This window comes from Enhydra lutris, unplaced genomic scaffold, assembly GCF_002288905.1.
Source record: "Enhydra lutris kenyoni isolate GAN:26980312 unplaced genomic scaffold, ASM228890v2 scaffoldscaffold9, whole genome shotgun sequence".
NCBI lineage: Eukaryota > Metazoa > Chordata > Mammalia > Carnivora > Mustelidae > Enhydra > Enhydra lutris.
This window is the reverse complement of record NW_019154093.1, coordinates 15506235-15524251: the sequence shown is the minus strand read 5'-3', so window position 1 is coordinate 15524251 and position 18017 is coordinate 15506235. Positions and strand designations below refer to the sequence as shown.

Here is an 18017-nt window from a genome sequence, read left to right as displayed (position 1 = left end):
CCTTGAACTCATGACCCCAAGATCAAGAGTTGAATGCTCTACTGAATGAGTTAGCCAGGTGCAATTTCATATCCTATAAAGCAGTTTTTTTTTTTTAAAGATTTATTTATAGGGGCACCTGGGTGGCTCAGTGGGTTAAAGCCTCTGCCTTTGGCTCAGGTCATGATCCCAGGGTCATGGGATCGAGCCCCACATCGGGCTCTCTGCTCTGCAGGGAGCCTGCTTTCTCCTCTCTTTCTCTGCCTGCCTCTCTGCCTACTTGTGATCTCTGTTTGTCAAATAAATAAAATCTTAAAAAAAATATATATATATATTTTAAAAAAGATTTATTTATTTAAGAAGGAGAGTGTGAGTGGGGGGGAAGGGGCAGAAGGAGAGGGAGAGTCCTAAGCAGACTCCATGTTGAGCACAGAGCCCAACTTGGCGCTCAGTCTAACAACCCTGAGATCACAACCTGAGCTGAATCCAAGAGTCAGTGACCTAACTGACTATGCTCCCCCCAGGTGCCTCCAAAACAGTTTTATATTTAAATTTTTTGGATCCAAAATTAAATTTTCCCACAAAGAGCCAGAGATTTTAATCTATTTATATTTATTGTGATTTCTTCTATGTTTATATTGAATAAACTCTTAAATGGTAATTTAACGAAGTATAGAATTTAAGACAGAAGCTACTTTACTCAGCATTTTGAAAATACTCCTTTTTTTCTTACTGACTTATTATTTTTTGTTCTGTACTTTCACTTTGCTGGTCTTTAAGTGGATTTATTTATATTTATTCTCAGGATGTGGTATACTTTCTCAGTTTAAGAACTCATATTTGGGGCACCTGGGTGGCTCAGTGGAGTAAGGCCTCTGCCTCCAGCTCAGGTCATGATCCCAAGGTCCTGGGATCAAGCTCCACATCGGGCTCTCTGCTCCGCGGGGAGCCTGCTTCCTCCTCTCTCTCTGCTTGCCTCTCTGCCTACTTGTGATCTTTGTCTGTCAAATAAATAAATAAAAATCTTTAAAAAATTAAAAAAAAAATAAGAACTCATATTTGTCTTTGGTTCTAGAAAATTGTTTGGTATTATCTTTTAAAATTCTGTTCTTTGATCTCTCAAGTTTCCATTATATGCGTATTGGATTGTCTAATGATATCTTTCTTGTCTCCTAATTTTTCTTTCATATTTTTAATTTCCTTTTCTGCTGTTTTTTGGGAGGGGGAGTTGGTGATTTCCCACTTATTTACCCCTTTTCTTTTGGTTTCTACTCTGACATTGAAACATTCATTGCAATTTTTTATTTCAATTGCTGTATTTTTCTTTTCTAGACTTTCTGTTTGTTTTTCTTAAATGTGCTCCTTTTTTGTTTTCAGTATCTTTTTTGTTTTATTTATTTTTTTTTTTAAAGATTTTATTTAGGGGCACCTGGGTGGCTCAGTGGGTTAATAAGCCTCTGCCTTCGGCTCAGGTCATGATCTCAGGGTCCTGGGATCGAGTTCCGCATCCGGCTCTCTGCTTGGCAGGGAGCCTGCTTTCTCCTCTCTCTCTCTCTGTCTGCCTCCCTGCCTACTTGTGATCTCTCTCTGTCAAATAAATAAATAAAATATTAAAAAAAAGATTTTATTTATTTATTTGAGAGAGAGAGAATGAGAGAGAGAGAGCATGAGAGGAGAGAGGTCAGCGGGAGAAGCAGACTCCCTGCGGAGCAGGGAGTCTGATGTGGGACTCAATCCGGGGACTCTAGGATCATGACCTGAGCCAAAGGCAGTTGCTTAACCAACTGAGCCACCCAGGCGCCCCTGTTTTCAGTATCTTATTATTTTTCTTTGAACATCTAATTTTGTTTAATTTTAATTGAATTTGTTTTTAAAATCACACAGTACAAACTCAGAAGGTATAAAAGATTGTTCAGTGGTGCTCCTGGCTGGCTTAGTTGGTAGAGCATGCAACTCTTGATCTTCACTTGTGAGTTCAAGCCCCATATTGGGCATAGAGATTACTTTAAAAAAAAAAAAAAAGATTATTCAGTGAAAAATTATTTATCTTGTACTGCCCCGCAGTTTTCCTCCCTGGAGGCAACCAATATTTATACTTTCTTACGTATCCTTCCAGAGGTATTCTCTGCATAGATAAGCAAATATATGTATGTCTATATGTGTATGTTTGTGTAGGCCAGTGTTTGTGTGTGTATTTCTGTATCAATTATCTATTGTTTTATTATTATTATTATTATTTATTTTTTTTTAAAGATTTATTTATTTATTTGACAGACAGATCACAAGTAGGCAGAGAGGCAGACAGAGAGAGAGAAGAGGAAGCAGGCTCCCTGCCGAGCAGAGAGCCCGATGTGGGGCTCGATCCCAGGACCCTGGGAACATGACCTGAGCCGAAGGCAGAGGCTTTAACCCACTGAGCCACCCAGGCGCCCTCTATTGTTTTTTTAATTACCTACTCCAAGATAGAAGACCACTAGAATGTAAGTTATTTGAGGGCAGGAATTTTTTTTTTTTTTTCAAGTAAGTTCAATACCCAATGTGAGGCTTGAACTCACAACCATGAGATCAAGAGTCACATGCTCTGCTGACTGAACCAGCCAATGGTCCTGAGGACAGGGTTTTTATCTCTTTTTATCTCTGTGCACTGCTAAATCCTTAGTGCCTAGAATTGTTACATACTACTTATTTTTCTACAAAGTTATCTTCCTTTGATCTTACTAATTTGTGGGACTCCTTTTTTATTTTTATTTTTTAAGTTTTTTTACTTATTTATTTGAGAGAGAAAAAGGGTATGTAAGCAGGGGGAGGGGCAGAGGGAGAGGTAGAAGCAAGCTCCCCAATGAACAGAGAGCCCCATGTGGGACTCAATCCCAGGAATCATGACCCGAGTGAAGGCAGATGCTTAACTGACTGTGCCACCCAGGCACCCTTTAGGACTCCTTTGTCTGTGCTGTTAATTATAGATATTTTCCAAGCTTACAGTGTTTTTTAAACTAGCTTGTAATAATTTTTACAGTGTAGAAATAGTCATTTTGTTTTTAACTGTCTTAATCTTTTAATTTCTATCTTTTATTATTGAGAAATAATACTGTACTTCTATGTTATAAATAATTTTTTTCTAATCACTTTTATGATTTTACTACCTATATTTAAATATTTGATCCCTTTGGAATTCATCATTCAGTTGTACTAGCAACATTTATTATATATTTAATATTTTTCTCATTAATTAGAAATGTTCTCTTTATTCTATACTGAATTTTCCTAAGTATTTTTGTCTGTTACTAAGCTTAAATCTATTACCTTGATTTGTCAATTCATATACCAGTACACACTGTTACAATAATTTAATTATTGTAGCTTTATTTTAATATCTAGTTAGTTTAGTTCTCTATCATTATTGTTCCTTTTAAGAATTGTTACAATAGTTTAATTACTGCAGCCATATTTATTTTTTTTTTAAAGATTTTATTTATTTATTCAACAGACAGAGATCACAAGTAGGCAGAGAGGCAGGCAGAGAGAGAAGAAGAGAAGCAGGCTTCCGGCTGAGCAGAGAGCCCGATGCGGGGCTCAATCCCAGGACCCTGGGATCATGACCGGAGCCGAAGGCAGAGGCTCTAACCCACTGAGCCACCCAGGTGCCTCTTGCAGCTTTATTTTAATATCTTATTAGTTTAGTTCTCTACCAGTATTCTTCTGTTTAAGAATTATTGTGGTGTTTCTTATTTTTTATGTGAAGTTTTTTTTTTTTTTTTTTAAGATTTTTATTTATTTATTTGAGAGAGAATGAGTGAGAGAGAGCATGAGAGAGGAGAAGGTCAGAGGGAGAAGCAGACTCCCCAAGGAGCTGGGAGCCCGATGCAGGACTCGATCCTGGAAGACCAGGATCATGACCTGAGCCAAAGGCAGTCACTCAACCAACTGAGCCACCCAAGCTCCCTTTTATGTGAGTTTTAGCATCAGTTTGCTGGTTTCCAAAAGCATACTATTGTCATTTTTATTTTTTAATTTTTATTTTTATTTTCATTTTTTAAAATATTTTATTTATTTATTTGACACAGATATATATCTATATATCTATATCTATATCTATATCTATATCTATATATATATAACAAGTGGGCAGAGAGGCAGGCAGAGAGAGATGGGGAGGCAGGCTCCCCGCTGAGCAGAGAGCTTGATCCCAGGACCCTGAGTTTATGACCTGAACCGAAGGCAGAGGCTTAACCCGCTGAGCCACCCAAACGCCCCTGTTATTTTTATTGAGATTAGAGTGAATTTATAGATTTAGGGAGAATTAATATCTTTATTTTATTGAATCTTTTTATATAAGTACATGGCATATCTTTATGATCTGTTCAAGTTTTTTGTGTTGCTTGGTAGACATTAAAAAAATTTAAAAATATATGTATTTTACACATTTCCTGTGACATTTATTCTTAGTTTTTTCTCTTTTCTGCTGTCGTTGTTAATTGGAATTCTCCTTCCATTTTATCTTTGTTGTTTAACATATGAAGACTACTAAGTTTTGCATATTGATTTTTGAAGCTGCTAACATACTGAATTTTTTTAATGTTTGTGATAGATTTTCAGTCCAAGCATATACTCATATCAGCTGTGAATGATGGTACATTTATTTATTTCTCATTTTTTTTTAAAGATTTTATTTATTTATTTGACAGGGAGAAATCACAAGCAGGCAGAGAGGCAGGCAGAGAGAGAGGAGGAAGCAGGCTCCCTGCTGAGCAGAAAGCCCGATGCGGGGCTTGAACCCAGGACCTGGGATCATGACCTGAGCCGAAGGCAGTGGCTTAACCCACTGAGCCACCCAGGCGCCCCTTATTTCTCATTTTTATACCTCATCTTTTTCTCAGTGAACTGCAATGACTAATACTTCCTAAATTATTAAGTAATAGTTATATTTGTCATCTTCTGCTTGTTCCTGACTCAAATGGGAATGCTTGTAATGTTTCCTCCTAATTAATATGATTTGGAGCCTGAAATAAATATCTTCTTTCTATTGGATCTTAAAAATCTTTTTTTGTTTTAAGATTTTTATTCATTTATTTGACAGAGACAGATTTACAAGCAGGCAGAGAAGCAGGCGGGGGGAGGGGGAGAAGCAGTCTCCCCGCTGAGCAGAGAGCCCTTGTGGGGCTTGATCCCAGGACCCCAAGATCATGACCTGAGCCAAAGGCAGAGGCTTAACCCACTGAGGCACCCAGGCGCCCCACCACTTCTTTTTTAAATAAAGTTTTTTTTTTTTTTTAAGATTTTATTTATTTATTTGACAGAGATCACAAGTAGGCAGAGATGCAGGCAGAGAGAGAGAGGAGGAGGCAGGTTCCCTGCTGAGCAGAGAGCCCGATGTGGGGCTCGATCCCAGGACCCTGGGACCATGACCTGAGCCGAAGGCAGAGGCTTTAACCCACTGAGCCACGCAGGCGCCCTAAATAAAGTTTTATTGTAATACATACACACCCATTTGTCAGTGTATGTTTTATGGTTGTCTTTGTGCTATAATGACAGAGTTGAATAATTATGACAGAGACCATATGGCCCTTAAAGTCTAAGGTATTTACTATCTGACTCTTTATAGAAAAATTTTGCCAACCACTGGTTTGATAAATATAGTGTAGCTAGGATATGGTTAGTTTTTATCTTTGATTACAAAGTACAGATGACTATAGAGTTTTAAAGGTCAAGTTAAATAAAAAGTGTATCAGTAGCAATAAAAGGAAATATTTGACTTCTGGTGTGGAAGATACACATTATATAAGTAACTTAAGGATTTTCAGTTGCCTTAGATAGCAAAAGAAAGACTGATTGATGGATGACTTTGCATTGAGGAATGTGGATTTATGTGGCTTGCTTGTGTTCCTTTAACAGAATTCAGTTTTGCAGTTTAGGACCTTCTGTGGGGTGCCTGGGCGGCTCAGTGGGTTAGGCCTCTGCCTTTGGCTTGGGTCGTGATCTCGGAGTCCTGGGATAGAGCCCCGTGTTGGGCTCTCTGCTCAGCGGGTGGCCTGCTGCCCCCTCCCCCTGCCTGCCTCTCTTTCTACTTGTGATCTCTCTCTCTCTCTCTGTAAAATAAATAAATAAATCTTAAAAAAAATTTAGGGCCTTCTGGTCATTCATCCTTAAAAATAGATCTTAGTTATGTTATCTGTTCGATAGATACTATTATTTATTTAGTTCTGAAGCCTGGCTTTAGATAAGTAACAAAGACTATTGGGTTATATTTTATGAAGGATGTAAAACCATGGCTAGCAAAGTCCTCATGATCTTTATTTTATACTGTGTGGGCCAGTAGCCCCATGAATTACGATTAGAATAGTTTGTTGTTTTCTTTCTTTTGTTTTTTTTTTTTTAAGATTTTATTTATTTATTTGACAGACAGGGATCACAAGTAGGCAGAGAGGGAGGGGGAAGCAGTCTCCCCACTGAGCAGAGAGCTTGATGCGGGGCTCGATCCCAGGACCCCTAGACTATGACCTGAGCCGAAGGCAGCAGCCCAACCCACTGAGCCACCCAGGCGCCCCACTAAAAATTATTCTTAAAAATTATCTCATCTTAAGAGTCTTATTTAATTGTATAGCTATAAAAATAATCTGTTTGAGCAGTTGATTTGGAAGGAACTTGGGCTCTTTAGATTGTGACTGTCAGAGGTATAGCACATTTCTTAAATTAACCAACTTGATAATTTCATTGGTTAAACTTGGGCTGTCTTTATGAATTTTAAGTCTCTTAGGACCTCAAAAAAAAAGTTAAACTGTTTTTGGGTAATATGTATTTTAGGTTATAAATGCGTCATTGTTCTACAGTTACCATGATAGAACTAGAAGGTTTTGTATATAAAGTTCCCTTTTAATATCTATATGATTATTGATTATGAGGAGAGAAAAGAGAGAGAAGCTGGTACTTTTTGTATTCTGGGAAAGGTATGTATAGAAGGAAATCTAAGTTCATTAGAAGTGAAGCTTAGTTTTTTCTTTTTTCCTCATACTATATGTTTGAGAATATACATAAATACTTTTAAAATGCGCATAAATGATTGGTTTTATAATAATTTCAGAAATGGATTATTCAAACCCTCAACACAAAGAAACCTTCTCTTTTAGGTGTATTCAGCTTCTGTATTTCACAAGAATGTTTTTTAAGGCTAATGATGAGTTTAGCTAATTTGTTGTTAGGAAATAATTAAGGCAGATGGACTAGGGCAGTGGTTCTCAACTGGGGGCAGCTTTGCCCCTTAAGTGGTATTTGACAGGGTCTGGAGTTATTTTTGGTTGTCACAATTAGGCAGGGGGTGTTACTGGTATCTAGTGGGTAGGGGCCAGGGTTGACAAAAAATATTATGTAATACACAGGACAGTGCTCCGCAACAAAGAATTATCTGGCCTTACATGTCAGGAGTGCTGAGGTTGTAAAACCATGGCCTAAAAGTGTTAGAGAAGATGAAAGCATTCTTTAACCTCTATTCTGAATTCAGTGAGAATATACTTTTAGAAACAAAATAGGTTGGATTTGCATTTATAATAATTTGTGAGCTTCAAATATTTACCTTTGGTTATTAAGCTTTATTTTTTCATTAAAAAAAACCATGAAATACAGATTAGGATAAATTTCATTGTTTCTAGGAAAATGACTTAGAATATTTTGTATGTTACTGAAATCTATTTAGGAAAGGACTGAAACGTGTCAGTGGAGATGACATTAGTGTTTTTATGTTCATTTGTAAAGTAAGAGAGAAAAATGTAAAACCAAATGGCACAGTCATCCCAGTCTGTCATCCTCTGGTAAGTGGAAAATCTGTCCAGCTCCATTATAGCAGTGATTGACAACCTATTTAATGTTTCCAATTAAGAAGTGCTTCTGTTGAGATACAGTAGAAGGTTCTTACTTTCTTGATGTCCTTGCTTGGGAGTATGATCGGAAGGAGACTTTCCAGGAAGATGGTTCTTCCAGTGTCTTGAGGTAACTAACCTTTTATTACCCCATGATATAACTCCATATTTTAGTATGTATTGTGAAAACTGTAAAACCTGGAATCCTATTCCAGGACAAAGTATCAGTGTGGCTTTTTTTTTCTTTTTAATAATAGCTTTACTGAGAAATAATTTATAATCTATAAAATTTTCCTCTTAAAAATATACTGTTCAGGGGCAGCTGGGTGGCTCAGTGGGTTAAGCCTCTGCCTTTGGCTCCGGTCATGATCTCAGGGTCCTGGGATGGAGTCCCGTATTGGGCTCTCTGCTTGGCGGGGAGCTTGCTCCCCGCCCCCCACCCCATACCTGCCTCTCTGCCTACTTGTGATCTCTGTCAAATGAATAAATAAAATCTTAAAAAATATGTTATAAAAATATACAATTCAATGTTTTTTTAGTATATTTATAAGGTTGTGCAGTCATTACCACTAATTTAAAATTTTTTTTATGATCCTAAAAAGAAAACCTGTACCCATTATTAGTCATTTCCCATTTCTCCCTTCCCCCAGCTCTTGGCAACCACTATTATACTTACTGTCTCTATGGGGTTGCCTATTCTGGACATTTCATATAAATAGCATCATACAATCTATAGCCTTTATGACTGATTTCTTTTACTTAGCATACTGTTTTCAACATTGATCCATATTATGGTGTGTATCAGCACTTCATTCCTTTTTATGGCCCAGTAATATTCCAGTATATAGATAATACCACATTTGTCTTGTATCCTGTAACCTTGCCAAACTCTCTTACTATTACTATTTTTTAAAGATTTATTTATTTATTTGTCAGAGAGAGAGAGAGAAGGGGAGAGAGAGAGCACAAACGGGGGAATGGCAGGCAGAAGGAAAAGCAGGTTCTCCACTGAGCAAGGAGGCTGATGTGGAACTTGATCCCAGGACTGTGATCATGACCTGAACCAAAGGCGGATGCTTAACCGACTGAGCCACCCAGGTGTCCCTATTTTTTAGAATTTTCTGTATATAAGATCATGTCACCTGCTCATCATAAATCCTGACTGTATAACATTTGCCCATACCTAGCCCTTGCAGTCTGAGTTACATACCCATTGTCTTCACAGAAACCTCTGTTACGTTTATCATATTCTGTTGAAATTATCTGTTTAATGTGTCTGTCACCCATATAACTTTAAGCTCCATGAGGACGGGAACCGTGCCTTATTTATTTTTGTTTCTCTAGGATACAGCACTGTGTTCCACATAGAGTAGGCATCCGTCCATCCATTTATTATATTGTAGTTCTTTTATATGCTAGGCACTATGCTGAGTGCAGAGATATGGTAATGATTAAGATTTATTATTCTCACCCTTAACATAATTTATAATCTAATGGTAAATATTTATATTAAATATTTACAAGGGCAAATGCAACACAAAGGGAAGCATAGAATATTAATTACCTATTACTGCATGGCAATATTACCATGAATGCAGCAGTTGAAAAGAACATGTATTTACTACATTTGTTTCTGTTGTTCAGGAGTCCAGGCATGACTCATAAAGCTGCAGTCAAGGTGTCGGCTTGGGCGGGGTTCCTAGCTGGCTCTGTTGGAAGAGTATGTGACTCTGATCTCAGGATTATGAGTTCAGGTCCCATATTGGATATAGAGATTACTTAAATAAATAAAAGCAAACTTAGAAAAATATAAAGGTGTCAGCTGGAGCTTGGGCTCAAGTGGGGTAGGATCTGCTCTGTGACTGAAGGTAGCATCCAAATCCTTGTGGTCTGTTGAACTGAGGGCTTCAGCTTGATAGGCTTCATAGGGCAGCTTGAGTCTTCGAAGCTAGAAGGTGAGGCTTCTAATGAGATGAGTTACATCTTTTCTTTCTTTCTTTTTTTTTTTTGAGAGAGAGAGTGCACACTCCTGTGGGGGGAGGGGCAAAGAGAGAAGTTTCAGAAAGATTTTATTTATTTATTTATTTATTTGAGGAGGGGCAAAAAGGGAGATAGAGAGAATCTCTAGCAGACTTCACACTGAGCGCCAAGCGGATGTGGGACTTGATCTCATAACCCAGAGACCATGACCTGAGCTGAAATCAAGATCTGACACCTAACTGACGGAGCCACCTCGATGTCTCTATATGATTTCATTTTTGATGATTTCATTTTCATTTTATTTTATTTTTTTTTTAAAGATTTTATTTATTTATTTGACAGAGAGAGATCACAAGCAGGCAGAGAGGCAGGCAGAGAGAGAGGAGGAAGCAGGCTTCCTGCTGAGCAGAGAGCCCCATGCGGGGCTCGATCCCAGGACCCTGAGATCATGACCCGAGCTGAAGGCAGCGGCCTAACCCACTGAGCCACCCAGGCGCCCCTTCATTTTCATTTTAGATGCCTTCTTATCATTATCGTATTTTTCATAGCATGATCGTCTGTTCCCTTCTTTGTGTCTCCTATATACCCTATCGTTTTATCAGAGCAATGATTTTTATGACTTTTTTTTTTTTTTTAACACGTTCACCTTTCTCTGTTAGGTCAAACCTCCCTTTGTTTTTCATCTTTCTGTCTTTAGTACTTAGCATAGACTCTGCCATGTAGAGGGTACTTGCTAAATATTTGTTGCATGAGAAAAAACCTCATATATATGTTTAAGAATGTATTAACATACTTAATGTTAATACATTAAGCACCTGGGTGGCTCAGTGGGTTAAGCCTCTGCCTTCGGCTCAGGTCATGATCTTAGGGTCCTGGGATCGAGGCCCACATCGGGCTCTCTGCTCAGTGGGGAGCCTGCTTCCCTCTCTCTCTCTCTCTGCCTGCCTCTCTGCCTACTTGTGATCTCTCTCTCTCTCTCTGTCAAATAAATAAATAAAATCTTAAAAAAAATGTATAGAATTTGCTAATATTTTGTACACCTGAAACTTACATAACATTGTATGTCAATTATATTTCAGTATAAAAAAAGAATTAAAAAAAGAGAGAATGCATTGAAAGGCAACATAAGAGAGAGAGAGACTCTGGAACTAGACTGCCTCTGTTTGAATTTTGACTCTACCACTTACAAGCTTTCTGACCTTGGGCAAGTTACTTGACTTCTGTGCCTCAGTTTCCTCATCTGCAAAATGGAGATAATGATAGTACCTACCTTATGGGGTTGTTGAGAGGATGTAATGAGCTAGTATATATAAAATACTAGAATAATGTCTAGCATATAATATATCCTATATAAGGTCTAGTTATTATTATTTCTGTCACATATGCAGTTAAGATTTTGAGTTCTTTGTGCTAAGTACTGTGTTAAGAACTTGTATATATTATCTTTTTAAATTACCACAATAATCTTTTTTTTTTTTTTTTAAGATTTTATTTATTTATTTGACAGAGAGAGATCACAAGCAGGCAGAGAGGCAGGCAGAGAGAGAGGAGGAAGCAGGCTCCCTGCTGAGCAGAGAGCCCGACGTGGGGCTCGATCCCGGAACCCTGAGATCACGACCTGAGCTGAAGGCAGCGGCCCAACCCACTGAGCCACCCAGGCGCCCCTTAAAGATTTTATTTATTTATTTGTCAGAGAGAGAGAGGGAGAGAGAGCAAGCACAGGCAGACAGAATGGCAGGCAGAGGCAGAGGGAGAAGCAGGCTCCCTGCTGAGCCAGGAGCCCGATGTGGGACTCGATCCCAGGACGCTGGGATTATGACCCGAGCCGAAGGCAGCTGCTTAACCAACTGAGCCACCCAGGCGTCCCAAATTACCACAATAATCTTATAAGTGGTTACACTTCTATAAATGAGGGAACTGCTTCTACTGTGGGATCGATTAAGAAGCAGCAGCCATGGCTCAGTGCTACACTGTGAACTTGGGACTCAGCAAGGGCCACAAGGTGACTAAGAACATGAGCAGGCCAAGACACAGCCACCCCTGTGGGCACTTCCCTAAGCACACCAAATTCCTGCAGGACATGATCCGAGAGGTGTGTGGCTTCACCTCATATGAGTGTTGTGGCATGGAGCTTCTCAGGGTCTCCAAGGACAAGCGTGTCCTCTAGTTCATCAAGAAAAGAGTGCCAAGAGGAAGAGAGGGGAGCTGGGCAACCTACTGGGAGCCGTGAGGAAAGTGGCAGCCAAAAAAGATTGAACCCCATCCAGAGGGGTAATAGAGCTTTTGGAACTTGAAAAACAAAGAAAGGAAAGAAAGGAAAGAATAAGGAAAGAAACTGAGGTCCAAAAATATTTAGTGTTTTGCCAATAGGTAAGTGGTACAGCTAGGATATGAATTCCTAGCTGTGTAGTTGATGAATGGAATATTGTACCTACTTTTGATAATTTTAGAAAAATTTTAAAGATTATTATTTTTTAAGATATTGTTTAAGATTTTATTTATTTATTTTAGAGAGAGAGAGAGTTAGCAGGGGAGAGGCAGAGAAAGAGGGAGAAAATCTCAAGCAGATTCCCTGTTGAGCGCAGAGCCCTACAGAGGACTCAATCCCGTGATCCTGAGATTGTGACCCCAGCCAAAGCCGAGATTGGGACACTCAACTGACTGAGCCACCCCAGCGCCTGAAAGATTATTTTTATGAATTTTTGCATATTTATACTAATTTATACTATATTTCTAGAATACGATTATGTGTGTATACCTGATTCAGTTTGTGTTTTAAGTATACAACTAGTTATGTAAGATAGAGGCTTAAGTTCCTACTTTCTCCTCTGTTATAAATTGATAGCACCATGTCTGGAAGTGCTAAGCTATAAGAAACAGTAAACTTATAAACTAAAAGAGCCAGATATCTGCCATCTGCTTGGGTACTGAAAAATTGATTTATTCACATTCATGGTTATACATTTATTATTTAGTGCACATGGAGTTGTCATGCAAACTCTATGTCTGTAGCAGTATTAAGAGTTGTGTTATGAAGAAAGTAAAGTGTAACTATAGGAAACAAACTGAGGGTTGCTGGAGGGGAGGTGGATGTGGAGCGATGGAGTAACTGGGTAATAATGGGCATTAAGGAGGGCTCTTAATGTAATGAGCACTGGGTGTTATGTGCAATTGATGAATCATTAAACTCTACCTCTGAAACTAATTATACACTGTATGCTAGTTAATTGATTTTTTAAAAAAGAGTTTATTTATCAGAGAGAGAGCGAGCATGTGCACAAGTAGGGGTAGGAGCAGGGGGAAAGGGAGAAGGAGACTTCTTGACTCCAGCGTGGGACTGGATCCCAGGACTCCGAGATCATGACCCGAGCCAAAGGCAGATGCTTAACTGACTGAGCCACCCAGGCACCTCTAGTTAATTGATTTTTAAATAATAATAAAAAAATAGTAAGGGGAATATTTTAGTATGTGAATGTTATTTTGTTGTAATATATTTAATTTTTGTGCTTGGTACTCTGGTAGTTCTGTCTCCTTTATCTGAGAAAGAAGATACTGGGTCTTAAAATGCTGGTGTTGCTTCAACAGTCTTATTGCCCTAACTGCCTATCATTTTTTAGCTTCTCAAACTACAACTTGTGACATTTGCAAGACAGTGAATCATTTTTCTTCTAAATGTGATCATTGTCACAGCCTGAATCTACAAATACTCCAGAATTTTTTTTTCAATTCTCTATTTTTTATTTCATGGTTGTGTTTGTGCTTTTCTATCTACTTCTCTGTGACCTCACTGTAAAAAGTGTTTTCATCAACACTGTGTATGATCCTGTTATAAAAAGATGTAGTGACTGGGGGCACCTGGGTGGCTCAGTGGATTAAGCCTCTGCCTTCAGCTCAGGTCATGGTCTTGGGGTCCTGGGATCGAGCCCCGTATGGGGTTCTCTGCTCAGCGGGGAGCCTGCTTCCCCGCCCCCCTCTCTGCCTGCCTCTCTGCCTACTTGTGATCTCTGTCTGTCAAATAAATAAATAAAATCTTAAAAAAAAGATGTAATGACTGTATGTTTTAATAGTCACTGTATCAGAGAAGACTTAGATCTATAGTCTTGGAGGTGTGTGTAAGGCAGCTTTTGCAAGATGACTAGAGCCAGATGGTGAGGATGATGTGAGGTAGTGTGTGTTTTACCTGAGAGTGAAAGTTAGGAGAAAGCCCATTAGGCATATCTGAAGTACCAGCTTTTAGTGTTATTGCTCTGACTGAGATGTCAGTTTATACCAAGGCTATTTTGAGGAACAAAGTAATGAGTTCTGGGAGGAAGCTGAACTACCCCTAACTCTAAAACACCAATGAGCAAGATGTGTGTTTATGTGCGTGTCTGGCTGTCCATATTTGTCCCCTCATATCAGACCAGTCATTTCAGAATTAAATTGCTCCACAGAGTCAAAAAATTAAGGGAAATTTCAATATCAAGAATAAGATTGGGGTGCCTGGGTGGCTCAGTGGGTTAAGCCTCTGCCTTCAGCTCAAGTCATGATCTCAGGGTCCTGGGATTGAGCCCCACATCAGGCTCTCTGCTCAGCAGGGAGCCTGCTTCTTCCCCCTTTCTCTGCCTGCTGCTCTGCCTACTTGGGATCTCTCTCCCTCTGTCAAATAAGTAAATAAAATCTTAAAAAAAAAAAAAGATTGGGGTGGGGCACCTGGGTGGCTCAGTCGGTTAAGTGTCTGCTTTCGGCTCAGGTCATAATCCTGGGGTCCTGGGATAGAGTCCTGCATCAGGCTGCCTGCTCAGCGGGGAGTCTGTGTCTCCCCCTGCCCCTCCCACTGCTCATGCTTGCTCTCTCTCAAAAATAAATAAATAAATAAATAAATAAATACATCTTTTTAAAAAGGAATAAAATTGGGATGCCTGGGTGGCTCAGTCAGTTAAGTGTCCAACTCTTGATTTCAGCTCAGGTCTTGATCTCAGGGTCACGAGTGTAAGCCCCATGTTGGGCTACTAAAAAAAAAAAAATGAGATCAAGGAAGATCAAATATAGAGAAAACACTTCTTTGTACAGTATTACTCTGGCATGAAAGCAGTGTTATATAGGAATTTAGCACGTTTTTAACCATCAAGATATTTTCAGTGTCAGAAAGAATCAAGGAAAAGAGTATGGATAGAGACACTAAAGCAGCAAGGCTTGAACCTTAACTACCTTTGTTTGTGGAGGGCGTGAAGAAGGAAAAGAGACAAGTAGCGGTCAGAGATAAGCTCCTAAAGATCAGGGAATGTGACAGATCCACCAAACATAAATTCCAAGGGGCGGGCACCGTATTACAGAGATATATAAAAGAGAGTATAAAGAGGAAAACAAACTTCCTCCCCACCCTCCACCACCCTTTTTGAAGGAGTTTAGCATGGAAAAGTATGGGAGAAAGAGGATGATAGCAGTCCAGTGCTGCTTTGGGCTTTACACCTTGATAATGGTCTTTGTTGCATATCCTTATTGTCTGTCAAAACTACTTCTTGCTCAATTTCCTATTGTTTTCCTTGTTGCATTTATCTGGTTCTGCAACCTCTTTGAGGTACAGGGGATTTCAGAGAGGGAGCTCTTCTGGGGAGGTTCAGTGTTTGGTATGTGTGGGGAAATGATGGTATTTTAAAGGAGACTCTATTTCTATAATATGTATACTGAAGGTTCACATACAGCAGTGTATGGCTGTAACCTTTGGCCATGTTCAATACATTTAATATTTCCTCTAGAGCTGGTGTGGAAAGTTGGTCTAATTAGTGATGAATTTTGTAGATGTCTCAGTGGCCTGGTGACATCAAGTAATAATTTATCAGGTAGCAAATTTTACTGTGTTCATTCTGTTGCACAGAAATACCTGCTAAGGTCCTTCACTTTAATTGATAATTCAGGTGGGAAAACAAAAACTAGAAGCACACAAGTTGCATGTACAACTTCTATTCACTCATCTCATAGAAGTATTTCTGTAAACATATATATGAAAGCATGTGAAAGATACTACAAAAAGTTGATTCTAGTGTATCATTTTGCAGCAAGGAGAGTGAGAGGGTTGGTTGCTTTCCCTTTGTGATCACATAGCACTCTGCTGATATTTCTGTTTTAGCATGTGATAAACATTGTAGTCATTTGTTATCTTAGTCATTCATTTATTTACTCAGCACATATTTAATGCTCATTAGGTATATGACATTGAGCTAGGTGCTAGGGACAGAGGAATAAAATCCTGCCCTAAAAGAGCTCTTTGCTTAGGGTAGAAGACAGGAAATATATTTAAAACACAGTATTTGCTAAAATGAGCTTTAGCAAGAGCCTGAAATTGCTTAAGACGTATTTGCTAATTGTGTGAAAGTATGCATAGGGTACCAAGGGTGATAATACTGGGCACCAGTATAAACGTTTGAAGGGTTAGAGTCTTCCTAGAGGAGGTCACCCTTGACTTTTCCTGAAGAATAAAATACAGCTTGTCTGGTGTACAAGTAAGGGAAAGGACATTTCAAGCAGTAGGAAAAGTATGTGTGGAGGTACAGAGGGATATTCTAGGAATGGTGAGAAATTTGCTTTGGTTCAAGCCTGCTGGATGCATGTAAAGGAATGACAAGACTGATGAGTCTAGAGGGATAGGCAGGGGCCAGAAAATAATTTTTTTTTTTTAAATCCAGAATCACAGAAAATATGTTTCATTTCGTTTCTTTTTTCTTTCTTTCTTTCTTTCTTTTTTTTTTTTTAAGATATGTTTCCTTATTAGTTTTTTTTAAATTCCCAAATCAGCTTTTGGTTTGTTGAAACTCTCAGTTGTTTCTTTGTTTTCTATTTCATTAATTTTTGCCTTTATCTTTATTATTATACTTTATTTTTTCTGGCATTTTTTGGTTGAACTCATTTATTTTGAATCTTTTGCAAGTCAGTTAGGATTGTCTTTGGCAGTATATTACAGAAACCTGAACACATTGGCTTATTCAAATAAGGGATTAATTTTTCTCAAGCAATCTTGAGAAATGTTTATGTTGGGTACCTGCTTAAGAAAGTCATCAACAAATCCGGCTTCTTCTAGCTTCCCCTGTCTTTAGTGTAGGACTTCTGGCCTTTGGTTACAAAGTAACTGCTCCTGATACAAGCACTGCATCTTTACTCCAGGCTAAGAAAAGGATAGAGGACAATTTCATCAGGAAAACAGTAGCATTTCCAGAATCCCTACCTAGCAGTTCCTACTCATATCTCTTTACTTAGTAGTATGTTACCTGGCTATCTAGCTGCAAGGAAGACTGCCAGATTGGATGTTTTAATTAATTAAGCACATTGCCACCTATTTGGGGTCCTGTTAGTCAAGAAAAGGGGGAAAAGAGACGTTGAGTAAACAGTATTGTCTGCTGTGTTTGTTTTTAATTACCTTTTTATTGTTCACTTCTAATTTTATTTCATAGTGGTTTGGAAATGTGGTTTTGGAACCACATCCTTTTTTTTTTAAGTTTTTATTTTAGTTTTTTTTAAGGTTTTATTTATTCATTTGAGACAGAGAGATACAGAGAGAGAGAGAAACATGTGCATGGGGCAGGGGAGCAGCAGAGGCAGAGGGAGAAGCAGACTCCCCACTGAGCAGGGAGCCTAAAGTGGGGCTTGATCCCAGGACCCTGGGATCATGACCTGAGCTGAAGGTAGATCCTTAACCATCTGAGCCATGAGCCACCCAGGTGCCCCTTTCTAAAGTTTCTGTAAAAATATTTATTTATTTATTTATTTATTTATTTATTTATTTATTTATTCAGAGAGCATGGGGGGTGCCTGGGTGGCTCAGTCAGTTAGGCGGCTGCTTTCGGCTCAGGTCATGATCCCAGGGTCCTGGGATCCAGCCCTGCATTGGGCTCATTGCTCAGTGGGAAGCCTGCTTCTCCCCTGCCTGCTGTTCCCCTGCTTGTGCTTGCTCTCTGTCTCTCCCTCTTGCTCTCTCTGTGTCAAATAAATAAACAAAATCTTAAAAAAAAAAAAGAGAGAGAGAGACAGCATGAGTGGGAGAGGGAGAAAGAAACCCAAGCCAATTCTGCACCATGCACAAGAGCCTGATGCGGGGCTTGATTCCATGACCCCGAGATCAGACCTGAGCCCAAACCAAGAGCTTATATATTCAACCACCTGAGCCACTCAGGTGCCCCAGAACTACATTCTTTGAAATTTTTTGAGAATTCCTTTATGATGTAGCATCCATGC

General features: G+C 38.9%; 1 protein-coding gene and 1 pseudogene across 1 annotated transcript in view; both read left to right on the top strand.

The window, feature by feature from the left end:
* Positions 1–18017, top strand: part of LOC111143474 (testis-specific kinase 2) — a 143519-nt gene that overhangs the window by 44378 nt on the left and 81124 nt on the right. The gene's annotated exons all lie outside the window — the stretch shown is intronic.
* LOC111143476 lies at positions 11764–12065 on the top strand (annotated as a pseudogene).